Here is a 27,472-nt window from a genome sequence, read left to right as displayed (position 1 = left end):
TAGCTCACTCCTCTTTCCTTGATGTGAGGATGCGACGAGAAGTCAGCAGTCTGCAAATCAGAAGAGAGTCCTCCAGGTACATGTAAAAGTATGAAATTAGAACACTTCCTAACACCATACACAAAAATAAACTCACAATGGATTAAAGACCTAAATGTAAGACCAGACACTATCAAACTCTTAGAGGAAAACATAGGCAGAACACTCTATGACATAAATCACAGCAAGATCCTTTTTGACCCACCTCCTAGAGAAATGGAAATAAAAACAAAAATAAACAAATGGGACCTAATGAAACTTAAAAGCTTTTGCACAGCAAAGGAAACCATAAACAAGACCAAAAGACAACCCTCAGAATGGGAGAAAATATTTGCAAATGAAGCAACTGACAAAGGATTAATCTCCAAAACATACAAGCAACCCATGCAGCTCAATATCAAAAAAACAAAGAACCCAATCCAAAAATGGGCAGAAGACCTAAATAGACATTTCTCCAAAGAAGATATACAGATTGCCAACGAACACATGAAAGAATGCTCAACATCACTAATCATTAGAGAAATGCAAATCAAAACTACAATGAGATATCATCTCACACCGGTCAGAATGGCCATCATCAAAAAATCTACGAACAATAAATGCTGGAGAGGGTGTGGAGAAAAGGGAACCCTCTTGCACTGTGGGTGGGAATGTAAATTGATACAGCCACTATGGAGAACAGTATGGAGGTTCCTTAAAAAACTAAAAATAGAACTACCATACGACCCAGCAATCCCACTACTGGGCATATACCCTGAGAAAACCATAATTCAAAAAGAGTCATGTACCACAATGTTCACTGCAGCTCTGTTTACAATAGCCAGGACATGGAAGCAACCAAAGTGTCCATCGACAGATGAATGGATAAAGAAGATATGGCACATATATACAATGGAATATTACTCAGCCATAAAAAGAAATGAAATTGAGTTATTTGTAGTGAGGTGGATGGAATTAGAGTCTGTCATACAGAGTGAAGTAAGTCAGAAAGAGAAAAACAAATACCGTATGCTAACACATATATATGGAATCTAAGGGGGAAAAAAAAGGTCATGAAGAACCTAGTGGCAAGACGGGAACAAAGACACAGACCTACTAGAGAATGGACTTGAGGATATGGGGAGGGGGAAGGGTAAGATGTGACAAAGTGAGAGAGTGGCATGGACATATATACACTACCAAATGTAAAATAGATAGCTAGTGGGAAGCAGCCGCATAGCACAGGGAGATCAGCTCGGTGCTTTGTGACCACCTAGAGGGGTGGGATAGGGAGGGTGAGAGGGAGACGCAAGAGGGAGGGGATATGGGGATATATGTATATGTATAGCTGATTCACTTTGTTATAAAGCAGAAACTAACACACCATTGTAAAGCAATTATACTCCAATAAAGATGTTAAAAAAAAAAAAAAAAGAAGAGAGTCCTCACCGGAACCTGCTTCGGGACTCCCAGCCTCCAGAACAGTGAGAAAGAAATTTTTGTTTATAAACCACCCAGTCTATAGCAGCCCAAACAGACTAAGACATGCCGTCCAGGAGGTAACGCCAGCCTTCAAAAATGTGCGTGTGGAATTCTAAAAGCTAAAGCCAGTCAAAGTCCCAGATAACTGTGTCATTTCACCTCCTGAGCTTGATCTCCTTTTCCAGGCCCACAACTCCAACCAATTGAGCTTCTCACCACTTCTGAGTATACCTTAAGTATTCCCATAGTTGTATTTTTCTCCACAGAAATATCTGCTGCCCTTAGCTTTGTATGTCCAAATTTCACCATATCTTCATAGTCCCTAGAAATGATACCTTTTCTAAAAAGCTTTCCCTGATTGTCCCAGCTCAAAGTGTACTCTCCACCCTCTGAACTACAGCACTGCTTCTGTACTTTTCACAGGGTGTGGAAGACTTTGGATCCTGTCTGTAATACATATCTCTTCTGCTAGATTATAAGCAATTACAGGCAAGAATCATGACTTACAGATTTTTCGTAGCTCTTTATATAACGTAGCATCATGCTTTGCACATATTAGATGCTCAACTAGTATTTGTTGAATCAGAAATTAATCCCCAAAGATGGCAGAGTTAGAGAGACCCTGAGCTCACTTCTTCCCCCAGACACGCCAAAATTACAACTACTTACAGGGCAACCATTTCTGCGAACATCTTGAAGACTAGAAGAAAAGATGTCTACAACTAAAGATATAAAGAAGAAGCCACAATGAGATGGGTGGGAGGGGCGGAGACAGGGTCTAGTCAGGACCCACACCCCTGGGTTGTTGACCCAAAAGGGGGAGGGATATCACAACTGCAGAGGCCCTCCCTGGGGAGTGAGGGATCTGAGCCCCACGTTGGGCTTCCCAGCCCAAGGGTCCTGCACCAAGAATTCAAGCTCCAAAGTATCTGACTTTGAAAACCAGCTGAGCTTACATTAGGGAGACCCAGAGGGCTGTAGGAAGCTGAGACTCTGCTCCTAAAGGGTGCACACAACATCTCACACACTCTGAGTGCCAATGCAGAAGGAGCAGTTTGAAAGGCGCCTGGGTCAGCCCCACTCGCTGATCCTGGAGAGCCTCCTGGAGAGGCAGGAGGCAGCTGGGACTCCGCCTGGGGACTGAGGAGCTGGAGGCAGCTGGTTTTGTGATCCCGTTCTACCACGCTGGCACCAGCACTGGAAGGCACCATTTTGGATTCCTCCCTCCAGCCTATGAGCGCCAGGGACTTGCTCCACCGACCAGCACACCTGCATCAGTCACACCGCCAGGCCTCACACGCAGCTGTGTGGGGAGCCCGCCGCTCCCGGCAGAGCACCCGCGGCAGTAGCAAGCGGCCAGGCCTCGCGACCAGCCGTGCCGAGGGCCTGCCCTGCCCGCCAGCAGCCCCGCAGGGGTCACACACAGCGGGCCTCACAGCCAGCGATGCCAGGGGTCCTGGCTCGCCCACCACAACACCTGCAGCAACTGCGCGAGGCGGGGGCCTACAGTCAGGTGGGCCAGGGCCCAGCCCCCCCTACCGGTGTGCGCTCAGTGCTTGGTCTAACCACAGCAGAAGGGCACACACAGCCCATGTGGAGGACAGCCCGGGAGCTTCCAGCCCTGATGGTCAGAGGGACGCGTGCTGCTGGGCTGCACAGAACCCCTCCTGCATAGGGCCACTTCTCCAAGATCAGGAGACATAAAGGACCCACCTAATACATGGAAATAAACACAGAGAACTAGGAAAAATGAGGAGACAGAGGAGGAATATGCTTCAAATATAGGGACAAGACAAAACCTCAGAAAAAGAGCCAAATAAAACGAAGACAAGAAAACCCTGATAAAGAGTTCAAGGTAATGATCATAAAGATGCTCACTGAACTCAGAAGGACGGACGAACACAGTTAGAACTTCAAGAGTTAGACAAAGAACCAGTCAGAGCTGAAGAATACAATAACCGAAATGACAATATACTAGAGAGTATCAGCAGTGGATTAGATGATACAGGAGAATGGACCAACAATCCAGATGACAGAGTACCAAAAATCACCCAAGTCGAACAGAAAAAAGAAGAATCCTTTCAAATGATGATAGTTTAAGAAACCCGTAAGACAAAATCAAGCACACTAATATTTGATTGTAGGGGTCCCGAAAGGAGAAGAGAGAGAGAAAAAGGCAGAGAACTTAAGCGAAGAAATAATAGCTGAAAACTTCCCTAACCTGGGGAAAGAAACAGACATCCGTGTCCAGGAAGCACAGTGAGTATCAAACAAGATGAACTCAAAGAAATCCACAACAAAACACATTATAATTAAAATGTCAAAATTTAAACAGAGAGAACTTAAACACAGCAAGAGAAAAGCAACTAGTTATGTACAAGGGAACTCCCATAATACTATCAGCTGCCTTTTCAGCAGAAACTTAGCAGGCCAGTAGGAAGTGGCACTATATATTCAAAGTGCTGAAAGGAAAAAAGTTACAACAAAGAATGCTCTACCTGGCAAGGTTATCATTCAGTATTGAAGGAGAGATAAAGAGTTTTACAGAAAAGAAAGGGCTAAAAGAGTTCAGCACCACTAAACCCTCAGGTGCTGTTGGTGATACTGTAAACTGGAGCACCCACTATGAAAAACAGTATGGAGGGTTCTCAAAAAATTAAAATACAACTACCATATAATCCAGCAATTCTACTTCTGGGTATTTACCTGAAGAAAATAAAAACACTTATTTGAAAAGATATATGCATCCCTGTGTTCATTGCAGCATTATTTAAAATAGCCAAGATATGGGAGCAACCATCAATAGACGAATGGATAAAGAAGATGTGGCATATATATACAATGGAATGTTATTCAGCCATAAAATAGAATGAAATCTTGCCGCTTGTGACAACACGGCTGGATCTAGAGGGTATTATGCCAAGTGAAGTAAGTCAGACAGAGAAAGTATAGTATGATTTCATGTATATGTGGAATCTAAAAACCAAAACGAACAAAACAAAATAAAACAGAAACAGACTCACAGATACAAAGAATAACTGATGGTTGCCAGAGGGGTGGGGGTTAGGTGAAATAGGTGAAAGGGATTAAGAGCTACAAACTTCCAATTAATACAATAAATAAATAAGTCACAGGGATATAATATACAGCATAAGAAAAATGGTCAATAACACTGTAATAACTTTGCATGGGGACAGATTGTTACTAGACTTGTTGTGATCATTTCACAATGTATTTAAATGTCAGATCAATATGTTATACAACTGAAATTAACATAATATTGCATGTCAACTCTACATTAATAAGTAAACAAAAATAAAAGAAATTAATCCCCCAAAAGGGATATTTAGGACATTTCTTACCTCCGAGCAGGCAGAGTTCAGTCTGACAGATGGAACCTCACGGAAGGGAAATTCACACCATTGAACAGTACCCCATCGAGGTCAACTGGAGCCTAAGGCAAAAGATAAAAATCAGTAATAATGATCTTGTCATTATTTAAAATTTTAATATTTTGTTCATTATGGATGTTTAAAATTTTAATTTTGATTATTCAAAATTTTGATCATTCAAATATTGCATTAACATACTGTTTATCTTGATATCTGAACTTTTTGACGCCTCTTTAGAGTTGGCATCTGAAGCAAGTACCTCACTCATGCACTCCAGTCCCAGCCCCCTAGTGGTCAGTTATGTGGGTAGTAGCTTCAGGGATCCAGGCAATCTGTCTGCTCTCAGCATGATGCTGGCCATTGTGTATGTCGGGAAAGAACCAGACAGACTACCAGCTTCTCAGGCAAAGCTTCTATTGTAATGTTGAACTAGACTGTTACCTAACCCTACAAACACTATGCCAAGAGGGAAGAAAGACACAGGTGGCTGGGAATGTTGGACTCAAAATCTACAGAGGTAACCATGATCATCGCTGGGGCAGTGAAAACGTTTTCATCAGAACGCAAGACTCTCCTTCCAGGCCCAACCAGATGGTAAACTGGAACTGTGGCTACACATCTTGCCTTGGAAAGGAATGGTTCAAGAACTCAGGCAAACCTGAATCAATTCATGGCATCAACCAGTAAATAGAGCAACGGATACCTGCAGGAGACATGATTGACAAAGATGGGCATATCCTTTCTAGGGTTTGGGGTTTTTTGTGGGACGTCTCTCCAGAGAAGCTGACTTTAGTGCTTTACATCTTTACATGTGTGAGGGATATTCAAGTCCTTTGCAACTTCCCAATCCACAATTACAGTTATAGCTTATAATATCCCCCACGAAATGCAATGTAGTAAAACTGAAGTGCTTAAGTGATCCCGTCAGGCCCTTAATGATTTTATAACCAATAGTAAAGAGACATCCAAAGTTATTTTAATTCCAAACTATCATTGTCTTAGGCCTCCTGATGTCCATCACCAGACCTAGCAGATGGATTTTTTTTAATTATTTTTCAAAATGAATTCATTTTTATCCAGTCATGGGGAATACTGAGTCTCAAATGACAAGAGAACAACAGAGCCTCTTCACACTTTTTTATTTGTGGTTCGCTTATTTACTGTTTCGAGACAGAGAAAATCTATTGATAGACTTTTTACCCCTTGGCATTGATTTCAGAAATAAACTACTGTAACAAGAGTGTTGCCAGGTTTTAAATCCTTCTCAGTCAGCTTTTCTTTCATGTCCTGGTTGACCTATCACCCTCCGTGCTTGCAGAAGTCCAGTCACCTTCTCCAGTGACTCCAAAGACACTCAGAGCCCACCATTTACCATTTTTCACTCAAAAATGTTAGTATGGTAGCTTCAACTTATCTCCCTAAATCCCTAAAACCTACCTCCCTAAAAGTAATGCTGCTTCATCCAATTGTCTATCACCTATAGAATGGATAAATAAACTGGTATAGTCACAACTTTACTTGGAATATTTTATAGCCATGAGAATGAACAACTTCAGCTACATGCAAACATGGTTGACTCTCAAAAACATCAAAAACATCAGGTTGGACAAAAGAAACCAGACATGAGAGGACACATACTATATGATTCTATTTATTAAAATTCAAAACAGACCAAACTAATCTTGAATGGTGGTTACTCTTTGGGAGATATCATGTCTGGAAGGCGGAGGCACGGTCTTCTGGGGGGCAGGGTAGTGACAGTGTTCTGTCTCTTGATCTGAGTTCTGGTTACGTGGATGTATAAATTTTTGAAAATCCACTGAAAATTTTCTGAGTATATGCTATACATCAATAAAAGTTTTGTGAAAATAATAATGCTATTGACAACATGTCATTGCTTAAATCTATAGCTAACCAATTTTTAAATAAAGGACACTTAGAAAATAGGGTATTCCAAATATTCTTAGAAATAAAAATACATATAATTTATTCTAGTTCTATGTTTCTGGTAGAAAATTTTTTTCCTGAGCTATAAATACATATTCCTAACTACATAGTTGGAACCTAGATTCTCTTCAGGAATCTACAACTGAAAATGTCTAAAACTAAATTCATTGTTCCCCCAAAACCTACCTCCTCCCCTCCTACTTTCTATATCTCAACAAATGGCACCACCATCCACTCATTTGCCCAAGTCAAAAACATGGCCTCTTCTTACTTTCTACATTCTCCTTACTGCCCAAACCAATAAACACTATCTCCTACCAAGTTGCCTCTTTAATACCATCATTTTAGTCCCCTATCCTCCATTCCCCACTTCTCTGGCTTATTCCTGTACTTCATTGTTTTTGTTATGGATGACTGCAGTTTAAGGCTCCCCTGCCTCTCATCTCACCACTTTCAGAGCCCTGTACAAGCCACATAAAGATAATCAGTTTCCGTGTATGTAGCCACACTACAATTTAACCAGAAACTGTTTCACACAGACGGATCACCCACATTCTGCAACAATGGCTTTAATATGTTCTCCTCTCAAAAACTCTTTTTTTTCAAAAATATATTTTTCCAGTTCTGATATTGTGAAAATAATGAATAAATTCAAATCCGGAGGCAACTGTGGTGAGAAACTTGTGGTGATACGACACCCTACATGTCATAAAGCAAAAGATAATTGCTTTCATGCTTGTAGTGGCCATGTTTGGAGCATTTGCCTGAATGAGCACCTCTCTTTTCCTATGGGAAGGGGTAAACCACCCAGCCATGTTCATACTCTTTGACTTTGGGTTGATCATTTTCTGCAGAGAAACTACTGCCATTGTTTGGAAACCCACTTAAGCTGGGCCAGTCAGTTTCTCTCCTGGGAGTTTGAATTTGGCATTGAAAGGTGGTTGATGATTATCAGTCTCCACTGGGCACTTGAACTAGGACTATGGAAGACAGAAAAGTTAGGGTATATATAGAAAGAACAGCAGAGGCAGAAGACTGGGCTAGAAGAACCAAAGGCAGTCTCTTTCTCCCACTTTCCAGTTCCTGGATCCAGTCTATACAGGCTGGAAAGACTTCCAGCTTTGGGATTTAAGACATAGCCTGATTCCTTAAAATATGTCCTTTATCTGTAGTGAATTTCCAATACTAATAAACAGAAGATCATAGAGTAAATCAATGCTAAATTCATCTAGTTATGCACCCAAAAAAATCCACTTAAATATATACATTTTTCATGAATACTTTGAGTTTTTTCACTTCTATTAATGCATTAACCAAAGAATAAACCTCATAGTGTGTAAAGATGGATTGAATAGTCCAAAATGTCAAATCCCAAAATGAAAATACCAACTAGATTTCTTTATAGCAGTGCTCCCAACGTTTTTCAGGCCATACCTCACATAGAAAATGGTACTGTTTGTATGACAAATAGCAATAAATGGAATGCATGAGGCCACAGGCCCAGAAACAGCCTGGCTTCCCAAGGACTGAGAGGATCAACGCCTTGCACCCATACTCATCTGTGGTGCACCAGTATGTCCCAGCACACCAGTGAGGGAGCTCTTATCTTGCATAATTGGAAACTGTATTCTTGTCTTCGAAGAGCCTAAGATGGCACTGCGTGTACAGTAATAAACCCTGAGGGAATTTAAAAATAGGATAAAGAACCTTCTGAGTGAGACCACTGAGGGAGAACTTAGAACTTAAAAAATGGCACTAACTTTGGCTCTAACAAGTACAGTAATAGTGAGAGGGGAAAAGTTCAGAGCCTTTGAAAAGGGTCAAAGTCTAATTAAACAGAACGGAATGACCACATGCAGTACTCTTCTCTGTCTCCTGAGATACCTCCAAAAAGAGAGCAAAGGAATAAAAAGGGAAAACAGCACGAGGACAAAAAGAACAGCAGGAGATGCATAAGTAGATGAGATATTTTAACAAATATATTGCAGGTGGAAAGCACATGGAGAATGGTAATTGATCTAACAGGGAAAAAGAAGACCCAATCCAAAGTCTCTGCAGAGACGGCAGTTGATGAGAGCTGAGTGAGTGAATTCATCTGTAGAACCCCTGAGACACCAAAGACTTGGAGGCACCATACTTGACACTTCAGAAGTATCAGAAGGTAGATATAATACGCAAGCTGAATACAAATACCGGTTAAGTCTATATACCGGTCCCTTCCAACATCTTTCTTAACCAGGCAAACACCACAGTCCCACTGCCACCACACCTCTACACTAGGCAGGACAGCAGAGGTTAATTCTCTGGGAAAAGGCTGTAGACTTGAGGAACTTAAATGCAATAGAGGGCAAAGATGTGACATGCCCTACCCCCACCCCACTGAGTCGTCTTCTATCCATATCCAGAGCAAGCAACCAAGTATTTCCCAAGTACCAGACTGGAGGACCTTTCTCTGGAGAAACGAATCAACCAAAAGAAAAGACTTACATTTAAGGATACTTACATTTAAGGATCCCCCTCGTGAAAAGCCTAAAGCACCACTTAATCACTCAGCCCCACTGACTCACATGCCATTTCTTATCAGTTCCTTACTGCTGCATTCTTAAATATGAACAGACAGCAAGGGATCACTTAACATCTGAGAAAAGCCTTTACTCTGAAAGAGAGAGATCAAAACATACAGAAAGAAGGAAACCTGGAATCAGGTACAAAATTTATTATTAATATTATCAGAAAGATAAATTATTCCATCCATAAAAACAAAAACCACCAAGAAAGGGAATGACCCAAAAATAAGAAAGGGCACTTGGAAATTAAAATATCAGAGTCATAAAAAAATCCAATTAAAAATCTAGAAGACGGGCTTCCCTGGTGGCACAGTGGTTGAGAATCTGCCTGCCAATGCAGGGGACACGGGTTCGAGCCCTGGTCTGGGAGGATCCCACGTGCCGCGGAGCGATTGGGCCCGTTAGCCACAATTGCTGAGCCTGCGCGTCTGGAGCCTGGGCTCCACAACAAGAGAGGCCGCGATAGTGAGAGGCCCGCGCACCGCGATGAGGAGTGGCCCCCACTTGCCGCAACTGGAGAAAGCCCTCACACAGAAACGAAGACCCAACACAGCCATAAATAAATAAATAAAATATTTTTTAAAAATACTTTAAAAAAAAAAAATCTAGAAGACACAGTAAACAAAATCTCTCAGAATATAAAAATAATTAGACAAAGAGTTGGGAAATAATTGAGAAAAGTGACCTACAGGATTAATCCATCAGGTCTAACATCTGAATAATGGGAGTTACAGAAAGGTGGAACAGAAACAACTGGAGAGGAGAAATTCATCAAAAGAAAATTATATAAGTAAATATACAAGAACTTGAGGACATGAGTTTACAGAGGACATGAGTTTACAATGTCCCACTGATTACTCAATACAATTAAGGAGAAAAGACTACTTATGGCATATCTTGATGACATTTTAGAGTGCCAGAGTTAAAGAGAAGAATCTAAAATCTTCCAGAGAAAAAATCTGGTCACATAAAGAACACCTGTATTTAGAATGAAATTCAATGCATTCAAAATGTTGAGGAAAAGTTACTTTAACTAAAATAGAATATCCAGCAAAAGTATTAATCAAATGTGAGGGGAAAGGGAAATTCTGGATATGCACTAAATTTTTAAAGTTGTCCTGAGAGATCTTCAAAATGGTGGAGGAGTAAGACGTGGAGATCACCTTCCTCCCCACAAATACATCAGAAATACATCTACATGAGGAACAACTCCTACAGAACACCTACTGAACACTGGTAAAAGACCTCAGACTTCCCAAAAGGCAAGGAACTCCCCACGTACCTGGGTAGGGAAAAGAAAAAAGAAAAAACAGAGACAAAAGAATAGGGATGGGATCTGCACCTCTGGGAGAGAGCTGTGAAGGAGGAAAGGTTTCCACACACTAGGAAGCCCCTTCACAGGCGGAGACTGCGGGTGGCAGAGGGGGGAAGCTTCAGAGCCACGCAGGAGAGCGCAGCAACAGAGGTGTGGAGGGCACAGCGGAGAGATTCCCGCACAGAGGATCAGTGCCAACCAGCACTCACCAGCCCGAGAGGCTAGTCTGATCACCTGCTGGGGCAGCGGGGGCTGGGAACTGAGGCTCGGGCTTCGGAGGTCAGACCACAGGGAGAGTGGTCCCAGGACACTGCAAGCCAGAAGGGTTGGCTGCATGAACACGGCCTAAAGGAGGCTCGTGCACCACAGCTAGCCAGGAGGGAGTCCAGGAAAAAGTCTGGACCTGCCTAAGAGGCAAGAGACCATTGTTTTGGGGTGCGTGAGGAGAGGGAATTCAGAGCACCACCTAAACGAGCTCCAGAGATGGGCACGACCCGTGGATATCAGCGCGGACCCCAGAGACGGGCATGAGATGCTAAGGCTGCTGCTGCTGCAACCACCAAGAAGCCTGTGTGCGAGCACAGGTCGCTCTCCACACCGCCCCTCCCGGGAGCTGGTGCAGCCCGCCACTGCCAGGGTCCCGTGATCCAGGGACAACTTCCCCGGGAGAACGCACGGCGCGCCTCAGGCTGGTGCAACGTCATGCTGCCCTCTGCCGCCGCAGGCTCGCCCCGCATCCGTACCCCTCCCTCCCCCCGGCCTGAGTGAGCCAGAGCCCCCGCAGCAGCTGCTCCTTTAACCACGTCCTGTGTGAGCGAAGAACAGATGCCCTCAGGTGACCTACAAGCAGACGTGGGTCCAAATCCAAAGCTGAACCCCAGGAGCTGTGCGAACAAAGAAGAGAAAGGGAAATCTCTCCCAGCAGCCTCAGGAGCAGCAGATTAAATCTCCACAACCAACTTGATGTACCCTGAATCTGTGGAATGCCTGAATAGACAACGAATCATCCCAAAATTGAGGCGGTGGACTTTGGGAGCAACTGTACACTTGGGGTTTGCTTTCTACATCTAATTTGTTTCTGGTTTTATGTTTATCTTAGTCTAGTTTTTAGAGTTTATTATCATTGGTAGATTTGTTTACTGATTTGGTTGCTCTCTTCCTTCTTTTTTTCTAAATAGATTTTTTTTTTTTTTGCTTTTTCTCTTTTTGTGAGTATGTATGTGTATGCTTCTTTCTGTGATTTTGTCTGTATAGCTTTGCATTTACCATTTTGTCCTAGGGTTCTGTCTGTCCGTTTCTTTTGTGTTTTTTTTTCGTATTTTTAGTATAGTTTTTAGTGCTTGATATCCTTGGTGGATTTGTTTTTTGGTTTGGTTGTTCTCTTCTTTCTTTCTTTTTTTCATTTTAAATATTTTTTTTTAATTTTCATAACTTTCTTTCATTTTATTTTATTTTTTCTTTCTTTCTTTTTTCTCCCTTTTCTTCTGAGATGTGTGGCTAACAGGGTCTTGCTGCTCCAGCCAGGTGTCAGGCCTCTGCCTCTGAGGTGGAAGAAGCGAGTTCAGGACATTGTTATACCAGAGACCTCCTGACTCCACATAATATCAAAAGGCAAAAGCTCACCCAGAGATCTCCATCTTAACGCTAATACCCAGCTCCACTCAACGACCAGCAAGCTAAAGTGCTGGACACCCTATGCCACACAACTAGCAAGACAGGAACACAACCCCACCCATTAGCAGAGAGGCTGCCTAAAATCATAATAAGTTCACAGACACCCCAAAACACACCACCAGACGCGGTCCTGCGCACCAGAAAGACAAGATCCAGCCTCATCCACCAGAACACAGGCACCAGTCCCCTCCACCAGGAAGCCTACACAACCCACTGAACCAACCTTAGCCACTGGGGGCATACACCAAAAACAATAGAAACTAGAAAACTGCAGCCTGTGAAAAGGAGACCCCACACACAGTAAGTTAAGCAAAATGAAAAGACAAAGAAACACATAGCAGATGAAGAAGCAAGGCAAAACCCCACCAGACCAAACAAATGAAGAGGAAATAGGCAGTCTACCTGAAAAAGAATTCAGAGTAATGATAGTAAAGATGATCCAAAATCATGGAAATAGAATTAAGAACATACAAGAAACATTTAACAAGGACCTAGAAGAACTAAAGAGCAAACAAACAATGATGAACAACACAATAAATGAAATTTAAAATTCTCTAGAAGGAATCAATAGCAGAATAACTGAGGCAGAAGAATGGTTAAGTGACCTCGAAGATAAAATAGTGGAAATAACTACCACAGAGCAGAATAATGAAAAAAGAATGAAAAGAATTGAGGACAGTCTCAGAGACCTCTGGGACAACATTAAACGCACCAACATTTGAATTATAAGGGTCCCAGAAGAAGAAGAGAAAAACAAACGGACTGAGAAAATATTTGAAGAGATGATAGTTGAAAACTTCCCTAATATGGAAAAAGAAATAGTCAGTCAAGTCCAGGAAGCACAGAGAGTCCCATACAGGATAAATCCAAGGAGAAACATGACAAGACATATATTAATCAAACTACCAAAAACTAAATACAAAGAAAAGATATTACAAGCAGCAAGGGAAAAACAACAAATAACATACAAGGGAATTCCCATAAGGTTAACATCTGATCTTTCAGCAGAAACTCTGCAAGCCAGAAGGGAGTGGCAGGACATATCTGAAGTGATGAAAGGGAAAAACCTACAAGCAAGATTACTCTACCAAGCAAGGATCTCATTCAGATTCAACAGAGAAATTAAAACCTTTACAGACAAGCAAAAGCTAAGGGAATTCAGCACCACCAAACCAGCTTTATAACAAATGGTAAAGGAACTTCTCTAGACAGGAAACACAAGAGAAGGAAAACACCTACAAAAAAAAATCCCAAAACAATTCAGAAATGGTAATAGGAACATACATATGGATAACTATCTTAAATGTAAAGGGATTAAATGCTCCAACCAAAAGACATAGACTAGCTGAATGGATACAAAAAAAAGACCTGTATACGTGCTGTCTGCAAGAGACCCACTTCAGACGTAGGGACACATACAGACTGAAAGTGAGGGGATGGAAAAAGATATGCCATGCAAATGGAAATCAAAAGAAACCTAGAGTAGCAATTCTCAACTCAGACAAAATAGACTTTAAAATAAAGACTATTACAAGAGACAAAGAAGGACAATACATAATGATCAAGGGATCAGTCCAAAAAGAAGATATAACAATTGCAAATATTTATGCACCCAACATAGGAGCACCTCAATACATAAGGCAAATGCTAACAGCCACAAAGAGGAACTCGGCAGTAACACAATCATAGTAGGGGACTTTAATACCCCACTTTCACCAATGGACAGATCATCCAAAATGAAAATAAATAAGGAAATACAAGCTTTATATGAAACATTAAACAAGATGGACTTAATTGATATTTATAGGACAATCCAAACAAAAACAACAGAATAAAATTTTTTCTCAAGTGCTCATGGAACATTCTCCAGGATAGATCATATCTTGGGTCACAAATCAAGCCTTGGTAAATTTAAGAAAATTGAAATCATATCAACTATCTTTTCTGACCACAATGCTATAAGACTAGATATCAATTACAGGAGGAAATCTGTAAAAAATAAAACACATGGAGGCTAAACAATACTCTACTAAGTAACCAAGAGATCACAGAAGAAATCAAAGAGGAAATCAAAAAATACCTAGAAACAAATGACAATGAAAACACGACAACCCATAACCTCTGGGATGCAGTAAAAACAGTTCTAAGAGGGAAGTTTATAGCAATACAATCCTACCTCAAGAAACAAGAAACATCTCAAATAAACAACCTAACCTTACACTAAAGCCATTAGAGAAAGAAAAACAAAAAAAAACCCCAAGTTAGCAGTACGAAAGAAATAAAGATCAGATCAGAAATAAATGAAAAAGAAATGAAGGACACGATAGCAAATATCAATAAAACTAAAAGCTGGTTCTTTGACAAGATAAACAAAATTGATAAACCATTAACCAGACTCATCAAGAAAAAAAGGGAGAAGACTCAAATCAATAAAATTAGAAATGAAAAAGGAGAAGTAACAACTGACACTGCAGAAATACAAAGGATCATGAGAGATTACTACAAGCAACTATATACCAATAAAATGGACAACCTGGAAGAAATGGACAAATTCCTAGAAAAGCACAACCTTCTGAGACTGAACCAGGAAGAAATAGAAAATATGAACAGACCAATCACAAGCACTGAAATTGAAACTGTGATTAAAAATCTTCCAACAAACAAAAGCCCAGGACCAGATGGCTTCACAGACAAATTCTATCAAACATTTAAAGAAGAGCTAACACCTATCCTTCTCAAACTCTTCCAAAATATAGCAGAGGGAGGAACACTCCCAAACTCATTCTACGAGGTCACCATCACCCTGATACCAAAACCAGACAAAGATGTCACAAAGAAAGAAAACTACAGGCCAATATCACTGATGAACATAGATGCAAAAATCCTCAACAAAATACTAGCAAACAGAATCCAACAGCACATTAAAAGGATCATACACACATGATCAAGTGGGGTTTATCCCAGGAATGCAAGGATTCTTTAATACATGCAAATCAATCAATGTGATAAACCATATTAACAAATTCAAGGAGAAAAAACATATGATCATCTCAATAGAAGCAGAAAAAGCTATTGACAAAATTCAACACCCATTTATAATAAAAACTCTCCAGACAGTGGGCATAGAGGGAAACTACCTTGACTTAATAAAGGCCACATATGACAAACCCACAGCCAACATCATTCTTTTTTTTTTTTTTTTTTTTTCAACATCATTCTTAATGGTGAAAACTGAAACCATTTCCTCTAAGATCAGGAACAAGACAAGGGTGCCCACTCTCACCACTGTTATTCAACATAGTTTTGGAAGTTTTAGCCATGGTAAGCAGAGAAAAAAAAGAAATAAAACGAATTCAAATCGGAAAAGAAGAAGTAAAACTGTCACTGTTTGCAGATGACACGATACTATACATAGAGAATCCTAAAGATGCTACCAGAAAACTACTAAATCTAATCAACAAATTTGGTAAAGTAGCAGGATACAAAATTAATGCACAGAAATCTCTTGCATTCCTATACACTAATGATGAAAAATCTGAAAGAGAAATAAAGGAAACACTCCCATTTACCACTGCAACAAAAAGAATAAAATACCTAGGAATAAACCTACCTAAGGAGACAAAAGACCTGTATGCAGAAAACTATAAGACACTGATCAAAGAAATCAAAAAGGATACAAACAGATGGAGAGATATACCATGTTCTTGGATTGGAAGAATCCACATTGTGAATATGACTATACTACCCAAAGCAGTCTACAGATTCAATGCAATCCCTATCAAAATACCAATGGCATTTTTCACAGAACTAGAAAAAAATTTTTTCACAGTTTGTGTGGAAACCCAAAAGACCCTGAATAGCCAAAGCAATCTTGAGAAAGAAAAATGGAGCTGAAGGAATCAGGCTCCCTGACTTCAGACCATAGTACACATCTACAGTAATCAAGACAGTATGGTACTGGCACAAAAAGAGAAATATAGATCAATGGAACAAGAATAGGAAGCCCAGAGATAAACCCATGCACATTTGGTCACCTTATCTTTGACAAAGGATGCAAGAGTATACAATGGAGAAAAGACAGCCTCTTCAATAAGTGGTGCTGTGAAAACTGGACAGCTACATGTAAAAGAATGAAATTAGAACACTCCCTAACACCATACACAAAAATAAACTCAAAATGGATTAAAGACCTAAATATAAGGCCAGACACTATAAAACTCTTAGAGGAAAACATATGCAGAACACGCTATGACATAAATCACAGCAAGATCCTTTTTGACCCACCCCCTAGAGTAATGAAAATAAAAACAAAAATAAACAAATGGGACCTAATGAAACTTAAAAGCTTTTGCACAGCAAAGGAAACCATAAACAAGACAAAAAGCCCTCAGAATGGGAGAAAATATTTGCAAATGAAGCAACTGACAAAGGATTAATCTCCTAAGTATATAAGCAGCTCATGCAGCTCAATATCAAAAAAACAAACAACCTAATCCAAAAATGGGCAGAAGACCTAAACAGACATTTCTCCAAAGAATATATACAGATTGTCATCAAACACATGAAAGGATGCTCAACATCACTAATCATTAGAGAAATGTAAATCAAAACCACAATGAGGTATCACCTCACACCAGTCAGAATGGCCATCATCAGAAAATCTACAAACAATACATGCTGGAGAGGGTGTGGAGAAAAGGGAACCCTCTTGCACTGTGGGTGGGAATGTAAATTGATACAGCCACTATGGAGAACAGTATGGAGGTTCCTTACAAAATTAAAAATAGAACTACCATATAACCCAGCAATCCCACCACTGGGCATATACCCTGAGAAAACCATCATTCAAAAAGAGACATGTACCACAATGTTCACTGCAGCACTATGTACAATCGCCAGGACATCTAAGCAACTTAAGTGTCCATCGACAGATGAATGGATAAAGAAGATGTGGCACATATATACAATGGGATATTACTCAGCCATAAAAAGAAATGAAACTGAGTTATCTGTAGTGAGGTGGATGGACCTAGAGTATGTCATACAGAGTGAAGTAAGTCAGAAAGAGAAAAATAAATACTGTATGCTAACACATATAGATGGAACATAAAAAAAAGAAAAGGTTCTGATGAACCTAGGCGCAGGACAGGAATAAAGATGCAGATGTAGAGAATGGAATGAGGACACTGTGGCGGGGGGAAGGGGAAGTTGGGATGAAGTGAGAGAATAGAATTGTCATATATACACTACTAAATGTAAAATAGATAGCTAGTGGGAAGCAGCTGTGTAGCACAGGGAGATCAGCTCCATGCTTTGTGACCTCTTAGAGGGGTGGGATAGGGACGGTGGGAGGGAGACGCAAGAGGGAGGGGATATGGGGATATATGTATACATATAGCTGATTCACTTTGTTATACAGCAGAAACTAACACAACATTGTAAAGCAATTATACTCCAATAAAGATGTAAAAAAAAAAAAAGAAGGGTATTGGGCCGGAAAATAAAGCATGGGGAAAAAAATTAAGACACCAGTTCTAAGAGCCTTAGCTTGATGGGAAATCAACAGATAATATGGAGGAAAATGCCGGAAGAAACAGCTGAAAGAAATATAAAAATGTTTGACTCTGAAAAAGTAGACTGGGGATTTGAGGGGGCAGGCAGAGGACAACAGTTCAATATAATATTTCATTTTTCACATGCATGAATTATTTTGAAAAATATGTGAGTATGAATCAAGCAATCAAACTCTGTATTTTCAAGGAATATTTGTGCCATTTGCTCTTAGTGAAAATGGATGATGAACACATTTTACAAAAACAGTATAACTTGTGGCTTTATTCAATTGTGCCACTCATTCTGCATTGGTCAACATCTATCAAAAATATCTTTGCACTACAGAGGATGTAATTACACTTCAGATTTAAGGAAGTGTCCTTTTGAAATTATATTTTATCTACCCATATTTAAATTTAAACAAACAAAAGAGAATTTTCAGTTTCCCTGTGATACTTTCAGTTTTGATTTATCCAAACAGATGCAAATATGCTTACATTTGGATAATGACAGACTTATTCATTGCTCTGAGCTAAATTTCTTGAACTACAAAAAGGTAGAATAAAGTCTTCAGTTAGGAAAGTGAAAAACATCAAACTGTTAGGGAGAATTTTCTTTGCTCAGATTGGTGAGAAAGGGAAAAACTATAAAGACCATGCAATTTACAGAGAAATTAGCATTTTATTATTTTTTAAAACATGGTATCTTCTTTAAAATCTAAATAGTGACTAAATAATATCATACTTATCTAAAAATTATTTGTTTAAACTGTGCAATTATTTCTTGTCATACAACTTTTTTGACTGTTGAGGTTTTTTTTTTTTTTCCTGAAGAAAAATCTCATGTATTTCAGCAAACTAATTTGTAAGCCAAGCACTCCATTCCTCTCTCAATTGTTCAGACAAATCCCCAATGGCCTCCCTGGATTATATTAGCAGAAGTTAATATTTCATGACTCATTAGTGCATGGAAGTAAGTGAAGGATCTCAGCCCAGTAATGTAAAGAGAGAAGCAATGGGGTGTGTCCAATTTTGTTAACTCCACAATGTGTCTGTAGAGCTCAACCAAAAGATATGAACTGAAGATTAAACATAACCATGAAGGAATTGACAGACAAGGAACAAAGGAAGGAAGAAAAGAAGGAGGGAGGGAGGGAGAGAGTGAGGGAGGAAAGAAAGAAAGAAAGAAAGAAAGAAAGAAAGAAAGAAAGAAAGAAAGAAAGAAAGAAAGAAAGAAAGAAAGAAAGAAAGAAAGAAAGAAAGAAAGGAAGGAAGGAAGGAAGGAAGGAAGGAAGGAAGGAAGGAAGGAAGGAAGGAAGGAGAGGGAGGGAGGGAGGGAGGAAGGAAGGAAGGGAGAGAGAGAAAGAGAGACAGAGAAAGAGAGATAGAGAAAGAGAGAAAGAAAGGAAACAAAGAAAGAAACAAAGAAAGAAACAAAGAAAGGAGAGAGGGAGGGAGGGAGGAAGAAAAAAAAGATTTTTTACCAGAAAGAGCTAGGGCAACTTAAACTTTTCTCACTTTTTAGTAGGTTAACAATATCTATCTTTATTTGTGGGCCAGACTTCTGCTGCAGCTCTACTGTACTTCATGTTTACAAGCCCTCCTTTGCCTCTCTGAGCCATAATAGTATTTTCATAGTTGAATCCTTATATTCAGATGATTTCATATTTGAGTCCTTACATTTAGGTGACCTCTTTATCTGCATTAAAGGGTTTTCTAACCAAGAGGAGGATGTGCATACCCCCAGGAAAAGCACAAGACAATCCTTTGGGGGAGATGTAAAGAAAAATATTAGAATTTCCATTTCTATTTTTTCTAAAAATAGAAACTAAAATGAGTCTATATTTAATATATGGATTATCACTGCATCCTTGTTCAGTAAGTAGGGTGTCAGAGGCCTCAAATCTCATACAGTGAGCAAAATGTCCTGAAGGAAGTGTGAAGGATCCAGGCACAGAGGGCTAAATGGTGGTGCCCTCATGCATTTATTCTCTGATTTCAGTATGCACACCCTAGAATGGTTTACAAGAGACCAGTTAGGAGGATTTGCAGATTATATTGTTGAGTTTTATCTAAACTAACCTTCACACGAAGGACAAATTACCTTAAAATATTCCCACAAAGGCACTACATGTTAAAGACAATACTAGTGATACAAAGATGTAAGTGAACAAGAAAATGGCATCATGGAAAGTTCTACTCCTGGTATAAGTTCTTCATTGGCCATATAATGAGGTTAAAAACAAAGATGACCTAATTAGAGCAGATAAAGAGTTGGTCAAAATATTTGAAATTAACAGTCAACAATTTAAATTATATCCACAATCATTCAATTACAAATGTTTTTGTGTATATATTCTTTCTTATGATATTTAGTCATTGATAACATGCAGCTCTTACAATTAACCTGACATTTTTAAACATTTTCATTCCCCTTTGCCTTATTCTTTTAAATTTTTATTTTGTTTTTTAATGTATGAAAGATAATAGCATTATTCTTTATAGTTATTTTTTATTTATTATAAAGGCAGGTTAATGGATTGATTAACAGCATGAACATGGAACCAGACTGCCAAGCTTTGCTACTTACTACTGTTTTAACATGGACAATTTATTTAATCTCTCTTTGCCTCAACTTCTTTATATGTGAAATGGTAGTAATAATAGTACCTATTTCATTGTATTGTTATGAAGAAAAATTAGTTAAAATTTGTGAAACTCTAACAGTGCATTCAACATAGTAAATTCTATATAAGTACCATTAAACTAAATTAAAACGTTAATATTTTAAGAAATTTATGTTTGGGATATATGCTCAACTATTTTTACAGATATGTGTATGCAGTCAACAAAGTTTGAAGCCCTCTGTTCTAGAGAATTCTTGTGTCACATTTATGTTACTTGAGAACTCAAAGGTGGTCATAGTTTATTAGCAGAAAATTCCTATTGCATTTGTTTAATTTAAGCCAAGAAGAAAACATATTTATAATTTCACATAGAGATCTACTCCTTCCTTTTCAAAATCATCAAAGAAGAGCAGAAATAAGGTGATTAAAATAAACAAGTTAGATACCATTTACACGTGGCTAATAAAATACCATGCCTAAGATTCCCAAAAGAATCACTTTATCAAGTGTAGCTTATGTAAATGTTCATATTGGTTCATATTCTCTGAGTATCAAAAACTGATCCTGGGGGACATGCAGGAGCTATCAGCTTTCCCAGATAATAAAAAATCAGCAGATCTGACAGTTCAGATAACTAAGAGTTATTGATGGCCAAAGATGGACAGGCTGTTCGTGACTCCTGCCTCAGAAGTCCAGTGGTGGCCATGTATGCAAATAACTGCAAGGCAATGAGACAAATGTTCATAATGAAACATAAAAATGGCATTTTGAGCATGACTAGCTGAAATTAGGAGCCTGAAAAAGGGCTTTTTCAAGGATCTAGGTACCAGTTTAGATGGCTACCAGGATAATTTAGTGGTATCACTACAGTGTGTTGGGCCAAGCCACGCATATTAGCACACAGCAAGAGATTAACAAGATTGGAAGAATTAATATTGTTAAAATGTCCATTTTACAGTCTACAGATTCAAATCAATTCCTATCAAAATTCCAATGGCATTTTTCACAGAAATAGAAAAAACAATCCTAAAATTTGTAAGAAACCACAAAAGACCCAGAATAACAAAAGCAATCTGGAGAAAGAAAAACAAAACTGAAGGCATCACACTTCCTAATTTCAACTATATTTTTAAGCTATGGTAATCAAAACAGCATGGTATTGGCATAAAAATAGACACATAGTTCAATGGAATAGAATATTGAGCCCGGAAATAAACATACTTGACATACATATGGTCAATTAATTTATGACAAAGGAGCCAAGAATATACAATGCACAAAGGATGGTCTCTTCAATAAATCGTGTTGGAAAAACTGGACAGCCACATGCAAAAGAATGAAACTGGACCACTCTCTTACACCAAACACAAAAATCAACTCAAACTGAATTAAAGACTTGAATATAAGACCTGAAATCATAAAACTTCTAGGAGAAAACATAGGGGGTAAGCTCCTTGACATAGGACTTGGCAATGATTTTTGGATTTGACACCAAAAGCAAAGGCAACAAAAGCAAGAAATAAATAAGTGGGGTTACATCAAACTTAAAATCTTCTGCATAGCAAAGGAAACTATCAACAAAATGAAAAAGCAACCTACCAAATGGGAGGAAATATTTGTAAATTATATATCTGATAAGGGGGTACTATCCAAAATATAAAGAATGGATATAACTCAATAGCAAAAGATCAAACAATTTCATTTAAGAACAGGCAGAAACACTGAACAAACTTCCAAAGAAGACATATTAATAGTCAACAGGTTCTTGAAAAGGTGTTAACATCACTAATCATAAGGGAAATACAAATCAAAACTACAATGAGATATCACCTCACACCTATTAGAATGGCTATCATCCAAAAGACAAGCGATAAGAGCTATGTGCGTCCCCATGTTCACTGCAGCATTATATACAATAGCCAAGACACAGAAACAACATGTGTCTATTCATGTACGAGTGGATAAAGAAGATGTTATATACATAATGGAATATTAGTAAGCCATGAAATAGAAGGAAATCCTGCCATTTGCAACAACATGGATGGATCTTAAGGACATTAGGCTAAGTTAAATAAGTCAGACAGAGAAAGCAAAAACTGTATGATCTCACTTATATGTGGAATCTATCAATAAAAAAAAATGAACTCATAGAAACATAGAACAGATTGATTGGTAGTTGCCAGAAGAATTGGGGTGGTGTGTGGGAGAAGTGGGTGAAGATGATCAAAAGGCACAAACTTCCAGTTATAAGATAATTAAGTTCTGGGGATGTAATGTACAGCATGGTGGCCGTAGTTAACAATAATGTATTGTACATTTGGAAGTTGCTGAGAGTACATCTTAAAAGCTCTCGTCACAAGAAAAAGAATTGTAACTTCATGAGGTGATGAATGTTAACCAAACTTATTGTGGTAATCATTATGTTGTATACTTTAAAAATAATACAGTGTTATATATCAATTATATCTCAATAAGACTGGGAAAGAAAAAAAAGAAAATGTGGTATATACATACAATATGGAATATTACTCAGCCTTAAAAAAGAATGAAATCCTGCCATTTGCAACAGTATGGATGAACCTGGAGGACATTCTGCTAAGTGAAATAAGCCAGATGTAGAATGACAAATACTTTATGATCTCATTTATATGTGGAATCTAAAATAGTCAAACTCATAGAAGTAGAGAGCAGAACAGTGGTTTCCAGAGGCTGGGGGGTGGGAAAATAGGAAGATGTCTCAAAGGCACAAAGTTTAATTATGCAAGATTAATAAGTTCTGGAGATCTAATGTACAGCAATGTGACTATAGTTAACAATACTGTATTGTATACCTAAAATTTACTAAGAGGATAGACCTTAAGTATTATCACCAAAAGAAAAAGGTAACTATATGAAGTGAAAGATATGCTAATTAGCTTGATTATGGTAATCATTTAACAATGCATACATATATCAAAACATCTAGTTGCACAACTTAAATATATACAATTTTTATTTGTTAATAATATCTTAATTAACCTGAGGAGAAAAAAAGCAATGCAGTAATTTGATTTACTGTATAGAACAGGAAATTAAAATTTCAACTGTTAAATAGAACTCAACTCTATAAACACTTACTGAATATTTTCATATGCAATTCTGTAAAGTATGAAGATAAATTAGGTCTTGCCATAGAGAAACTTACTGAGAGAAAATGGGGAGAAAGAAAAATTAAGAAAGAGAAGGAGAGGGAGAAATTATACTCTAAGACAGGAAACAGGGAGTTGAAGTCAATAGCAAGTTATGTGAGGAATTAGTTCTGCCTGAGAGAATTATGGCTAGAGCACCGGGGGAGGTACAGGTAGAGCGGAGACAGAATCTGGTCCAGACAGGGCTGAAAGCCAGGGAAAGAAATTCCATCTAGTATACATAATCAGACATTAGTGAACAAACAGAAGGGCATTAGGAGCCAAGCCAGAAGAAATCAAAGTATCTGAGGAGCAAAGTGGAATTCAGTCAAGAGAGTCTCAAGTAAAAGAGTAAAAGAAAGATACAGCAACAGGAACAGAAAGGCAGGTGTAGGCATGATTTACAGGACTCTGGCCTGTGTCAGGACTGTCCCTCAAGGCCAGAGTTACCACAGTAATTCAGTTACCAACTGCATAGAACTGACAGGAAGAAATTGTGAAGAAAAAGAAGAGCAAAAGTGTACACAGCTGAGAAGGTCTTTGAGTTGGAGGTGCCTTTTACTTGAAAGACACTTCTGTTTTTGAGATCTAGAAGTCCATCTTTCCTTTTACTGGCCTCCCTCCAAGGCCCCAGCCCCAGTATTATTGACAAACCAGACTATTTTCCATTGATCAAACACAGAATATTCTTTCAAGTCTCCAAATTTTTCCTTAGGCTGTTTTCTGTGCCTGAAAACACCTCTTCCTCCTTGAAGGTCAAGTACCCAAATACGACAGTTGAACTGAATCAAAGTCTTTTGATTACACTGGTTTTTCCTTGGGCAAAATTCAAATCAGTGTCCCCACTCAGGTAGGTATAGCAAAGTAAACAGAAGCTAAAGAGAAAACTGTCCACTAAGGATCAAAATCCCAAGAAAGGACTCCTGTGATCTCAATGAAATGGCTCCCTAAGTTGGGTTCCTCTCATAAAGAAAGTGAAATATCCTTAGTAGGAGACTGAGGAAGCAGGAGTATCCCCAATTCCTTGTAGTTCCAAAAGCCTGAGGAACTTTCTGCACCTCAGATCCACATCAAGGACCTGGCATTTAACACCCACTGGGCCATTTCCCCAAACCACCAACTTATCATTGCCCTTTTCAGATGGGGCTCCCTAGTGTTACTTACTTCCCAGGCAAACTCTGTGGAAACACCACATCAATCATTTCACATATTCTCAGGGTTGATAGCACTGGCTGAGTTTGAGTTTCAGACCTCAAAAAACTGAGTTTTTAGATTTTTCCACAGTTATATGAGAAATTGCTTTTTTAAGGCTAGTAAAATGAAAGCATAATTAGTTTGCTGAAACTGTCCAGTATCAGTGATTTCCTTCAGAATTTGTGGAAATAGTTTAAGACTCTGAAGTAACAGGCAATATTGACAGATTCCTCCACTGTGAGAAGCTGCCCAGGAAAGAACTATAAGTGATACTGAAGGATACTCACTGGGAAGCTCGCTGGGGAACTGGGAGTGGAGCCATGTTGCTCATTGAGGCTGCATGGGTAAGTACTGGTACATTGTGGGTATGTCGAACAGAAAAAGACAGGGGTCTGAATATAAAGATTGTGAAACTAGGACCACAAGCAGAATGATAATGCAGCTTCTTTTAAAAATAAAAAAATTTTTAACTCCTATTCAAGAATATTTTATTGCTAACTCTTTAACAAAATCTGGTAAAATGTTAATATAATACTATTAAACTAAAAATACATTTTTGTTGTAACACTATGAAATATTTAAAGAAGTATTAAGTAACTAGGGAAATAAAAGATCAAAAAATGTTAATACATACACTTGAAATAATAAACATGTAATGAATAGAAATAAACCCTATTATATTTTTAAATTGGTTAATAATAAAATTTAAATGGTCAGAAAGCAATGAACATAAAACTACAAAAGTCAAATTTAAAATAATAATAGCAATCATACCCTACGATTTCATCTTAAATTATGGCTGGTAATAGTTACTTATTGACATGTTCTAATAACTGCCAATTTGCAGGTCTCAAAGTTCAGTTTGACCACTGTTAGAATGACAAAAAACCAGAACACTGACACCAAATGCTGAGGCGGATGTGGAGCAACAAGGACTCTCACTCATTGCTGGTGGGAATGCAAAATGGTACAGCCATTTTGGAGGACAGTTTGGTGATTTCTTCCAAAGCTAGACATACTCTTAACATATGACCCAGCAATAGCACTCCTTGGCATCTACTCAAAGGAGTTGAAAACTTACGTCCATACAAAAATCTGTACACAGATGTTTACAGCAGCTTTATTCATAATTGCCAAAACTCGGAAGCAACAAAGATATCCTTCAGTAGGTGAATGGAAAAGAAACTGTAGTACCTCCAGACAATGGAATATTATTCAGGGCTAAAAAGAAATGAGCCATCAAGCCATGAAAAGACATGGAGGAAACTTAAATACATATTACTAAGGTGAGAAAAGCCAATCTGTAAAGGCTACATACTATAGGACTCCAACTCTATGACATGCTGGGAAAGGCAAAACTTTGGAGACAGGGGTTGGGGAGGTGGGCGGGATGAACAGGTGGAGCAAAGAGGCTAGTGAGGGCAGTGAAGCTACTTTGTAGGATACTATAACGACATGTTATTATACATTATACTTTTGTCAAAACCCGTAGAACAACAACAACAAAAAGCCCAAACAACACAAAGAGTGAATCCTAATGTAAACAATGGGCTTTGGGTTACTGTGACAAGCCAATATAGGTTTATCAATCGCAACAAATACACCACTGTTGTGCAGGATGTTGATAGTGGGGGAGGTTCTGTGTGAGAGACCAGGGGGTAATGGGAATTCTCTGTGCTTTCTGCTCAATTTTGCTGTGAACCTAAAACTGCTATAAGAAAAATAAAGTCTATTTTAAAAATTCCAGCTATATAACAGGTTTGTAATATGCCTATAAATTCATATATATTTAATTGCACATTCTATTGGGTTTAACATACATGATGTGGTAAAACAAAGCTATGCACCTTACTTTATCTCAAGACATAAAGTCCACCGAATCCCAAATCCTCAGTGTTTATTATTTTAGAAGAAATGCCATACTCCTTAGTATTCTAGAAAGTTAATACGGAGAATTGAAAGGCAGTTTTCTTAATCAAAAAGTAAGAGTTGAACAAGACCACATTTGTCATCTATGAAGTGTTTCTCCCATGGTAATTTATTCATTGGATTGTGGACCTCAGTTCTCCACGGATGACAACAAATCCACAGAAAGATTCTACATAGATAGATTCAATGTTTCCATTCCCACCTTGGCTGACAAATGTGCAGTGTTGGCCATGTTCAGATGATCCCCTGGTGCTTACGGAATGATGTTAGGGATACTGAAGTTGTTTCAGAAAAGATGAGTGCAGATTTAATATTAGAAAATTTCCCTCCAACTTTTCTTCACTGTTTATCAGCACACAATCATTATGGGTCACCTTCACGTGTGGGCTTCTCAGATGCAGAGCGGCACAAAGCACTTTGTTCATCCTTTTGGAAAGCAGCAAAGGACATCGAGCCTATTGTCAATCTCATACCTAACTACACCCTGGAAAACCTAGCTCATCTCAGATTAATTGTCTAAGATTTAAAATAATGGTATACTCTAAAAAATAATCCAATCCAGTAACCCTTGGGAAAAAAAACAAAAAGGAAATGGTTAATCTCTGGAA

The 27,472-nt window shown here is 38.7% G+C and overlaps 1 protein-coding gene across 2 annotated transcripts in view; it reads right to left on the bottom strand.

The window, feature by feature from the left end:
- The window catches only part of LOC309666647 (uncharacterized protein), a 613,160-nt gene that overhangs the window by 558,039 nt on the left and 27,649 nt on the right, over nt 1-27,472 (bottom strand). The window contains exon 2 of one of the 2 annotated variants that reach the window (XR_014267186.1): nt 4,863-4,954. The gene's annotated coding sequence lies outside the window, so the exon portion shown is untranslated. Of the gene's footprint in view, nt 1-4,862; nt 9,995-27,472 lie in introns of those variants that run through there. The other variant, XR_014267187.1, reaches the window with a different exon arrangement.

This window comes from Balaenoptera physalus, assembly GCF_965194825.1.
Source record: "Balaenoptera physalus genome assembly, chromosome: 9".
Taxonomy (NCBI): domain Eukaryota; kingdom Metazoa; phylum Chordata; class Mammalia; order Artiodactyla; family Balaenopteridae; genus Balaenoptera; species Balaenoptera physalus.
This window is presented reverse-complemented; position numbering and strand designations above follow the sequence as displayed.